Genomic DNA, 3,378 nt, shown 5'->3' with positions numbered 1-3,378 from the left:
GCATTTCCTCAAGGTTCAGCTTCTTTTTCGGCTGGTAAGGTGGTTGTTGGAAACCTGGAGGGGGTTGCAGTTTTTAATGTCCTTGACCATCCCACGAGAAATTGGGATGGTTCCTCCAACCTATATTATAAGTGTTACTATATCGATTATTTTGAGGTCTAGAATTATTTCCCATATAGAGGATTTGTTCGTTCTTTGTGCTAGGGTTGTAGGATGGATATTCTATGTAGTTCATTCCTCCTCCATTCGCATCGCACTGCATCACCGGATGTACCTGCGTAGAAACACATAAACCTTCAATCTTTTTATTTAAGAGCTCTACCTGGTTTGATAACATGGTGACCCCGTCGAGGTTGAAAAAACTGGCTGCTTTATTAGGCTTTGTCCACATGACTTGCCACTGATAGTTATTCAGTGACATCTCCTCTATGAACTTATAAGCCTCCTCAGGTGTTTTAATTTTTATGGTACCACCAGCGGCTGCATCGATCATCTGCCTAGTTGAGGGGTTTAACCCATTATAAAAAGTGTGAACCTGTAACCATAGAGGTAACCCATGGTGAGGGAACCTTCTCAATAAATCCTTATACCTCACCCATGCATCATATAAAGTCTCTAAATCCATTTGTACAAAGGAAGAGATATCATTCCTAAATTTGGCTGTCTTAGCCAGTGGAAAGTAGTTCAGCAAAAACTTCTCGGTCATTTGATCCCAAGTAGTGATAGAACTTCGTGGTAGGGAGTTCAACCACTACTTGCCTTATTTCTCAAGGAGAAAGTCAATAATCGTAGGCGAATGGCATCACCAGAAACACCATTTATCTTGAAAGTGTCGCAGAATTCTAGGAAATTAGCCAAATAAGTATTTGGGTCTTCGTCCTGCAAGCCATTAAACTGAACAAACTGTTGAATCATTTGAATAGTATTAGGTTTTAGTTCAAAATAATTTGCATCAACAGTAGGTCTAACAATACTCGATTTAGCCCCAGTTAAATTGGTCTTGGCATAGTCGTACATAGTACGAGGTTTAGGATTTGGATTTACAGGAACCACATGAGGTAACTGATTATTATGATTTTCTGCCATCTTCTCAGTATTAATAATAATATCCTCTTGCTATTTTTATTTACTTTGTTGACTTTACCTCGCTTCTCTATGGTTTTTGCGAGTTGTACTTTCGATCTCACTGTCGAATACTAGAGGTCCTAACGGGTTTCTTCTAGTCATAAACTAAAGGAACCTGACAGAAACAAATAAAAGAAAAATTTAGTAAATTAAAAGTAAAACAAAAAATAAAATAAAATAAAATAAAAAATGGCTAAAGTAATAAAAATCTAGTGTTCCTAATATTTTAGTCCCCGACAACGCGCCAAAAACTTGATGATTGTTTTATGAATCACTAAACTAGACTACGATCACGACTAAGGCAAGCACACCTATCGAATGGTAGTATAGCTATGGGGAGTCTAGAATATTGTATCCGCAAGGACTAAAAGTACTAGTATTAACTATCTTTCTATTATTTAGCCTAAAATATAAGAGATTTCTTTTAATCTAAAATTAACTGACTAATTAACTACTGAATGCGACAGAGAGCGAATTGGGAAAAATACTTGAAGAAAACTTATAAAGAAGACGGTACCCAGGAAAGAATCCACCTCGACTTCACTTATTATTCTGACTCCGAATCAAACGATTTATTCACTTGTCTTGATCCGTAGAAATCCCTAAATTATGTTAATATCTCTTTCGAGACTAAGAACAACTGACTCTAGGTTGATTAATTGAATTCTCTTTCTAATTAAAACCTCTATCGTCGCATTAACTTGATTTATGGATTCTCCTATTAGATTTGACTCTAATCCGGAAGATTTATGTCATCCTATTTCTAGGATTGCATGCAACTCTGCTGAATTATGCTAGATCTACTCTTAAATAGGGACTTTTGCTCCACTGAATAAGCAAATCAAACTTGGAATCATATCCTGAAAATATTAAAACAAGGATTAAGGACACATAATTAAGAAAAAGAACAAGTATTTATCATGTAATTTAGGTGATTAAATAATAAAATCCATTGTAGGTTTCATCCTCCTTAGGTATTTATGGAGTTTAGTTCATAATATAAAAGGCAAACATCTCAAATTTAGAAAAACAACAAGACATAAAAAACCCAAATGAACTTCGAGAGAAATCTGAATAGAGATATTCAATCTTGAAGTGGATCCGCTTCTGAGATGATTCCAACGGCTTCCTTCGAGTAATTTCCGCTTTCTGCTCTATGTCTCCCCTTAGGTCTTCTTCTAGTATGTATTTATAAACTTTTGAATGCTCAGAAATCCTAAAAATTGGTTTTTTCTGCGTGTTTAGGAAACAGGGAACGATGTGTGGCCTGCCTGTGTGGATCCCGAAAACTTCAATTTTGGCCCCTTTTTTTGCTCCTTTTGCTCCCAAATACCCTCCTAAGTATAGAAACATGAATTTAAGGGGTTAGGAACATCAAATTCACTAATTTACATCATTAATCATCCATAAACACATTAAGAATGAGATTAAAATATGTTACATTTATGGTTTATCACTATCCTAGCAGGATCTTTAGATTTTCCACTCAAATAATGAGTCAGGAAGGACTACTTATCTTTTGACCTCACAGTCTAGACTGGTTTGGGGTGATGGTTTTCACGGATAGACCATACCAATTTTGGGTTAATTCCCACGTTAATGACTTCTTAGGGTTTTAGTTTTTTCCTTTCCCAAACAACTGATCTGTAGATTAACCCTACAAAACAGTTAATAGGTCATACCTCCATCAGTTAATCCTTATAGATGGAGTAGTTCTTCATGGTTTTCATGAACAATATAGAATCGATATAGAGAATAAGCGTGATAAACGAATTAAAAGTATAGAGTTTAAGAAAACACCTAATTTATATTTAAAATGAATATGAATCCACAAGTTTGATTGTCTTCAGCGAATCAGATCTCTCGAGATAAACAAAGAACAACTTGAATCTAAATCTAAAACCTAAAAAGAAAGAAAAGCTAAGTTGAAATTAAAATTAGAATTCTAAACTAAGTAATTGATGTCTATAAATGTGACAAAGGAGCCTGTTTATAGGTTTCAAGTGGACGTCGTCCTTAACCCTAAGTTAACTGACATGCCTGAGCTTTAAGTTTGATTGTGCAGAACAAGATGCACCTGGCTCGTGTTAGTTTCTGTTTAGAATAGATTTTGAGATACACTAGGACTTGTGTTGCGACATAGGAGTCAGTATACTGCTTTTGAGATATCTTTAGGGGTTTGCTGCAACACCCTTAGTCTATGTTGTGAGTACAAAGGCAGTTTCGTGATTGCTCCATTCTGCTCCCTATGTT

General features: G+C 35.6%; 1 non-coding gene across 1 annotated transcript; it reads left to right on the top strand.

The window, feature by feature from the left end:
* The first annotated feature begins 551 nt into the window (after positions 1-551).
* Positions 552-658, top strand: LOC121208878 (small nucleolar RNA R71). Its single transcript, XR_005904002.1, has one exon. It is a non-coding gene; the product is annotated as a small nucleolar RNA R71 (small nucleolar RNA).
* The last annotated feature ends 2,720 nt before the right edge of the window (positions 659-3,378 follow it).

This window comes from Gossypium hirsutum, chromosome A10 (genome assembly GCF_007990345.1).
Source record: "Gossypium hirsutum isolate 1008001.06 chromosome A10, Gossypium_hirsutum_v2.1, whole genome shotgun sequence".
Taxonomy (NCBI): Eukaryota; Viridiplantae; Streptophyta; class Magnoliopsida; order Malvales; family Malvaceae; genus Gossypium; species Gossypium hirsutum.
This window is presented reverse-complemented; position numbering and strand designations above follow the sequence as displayed.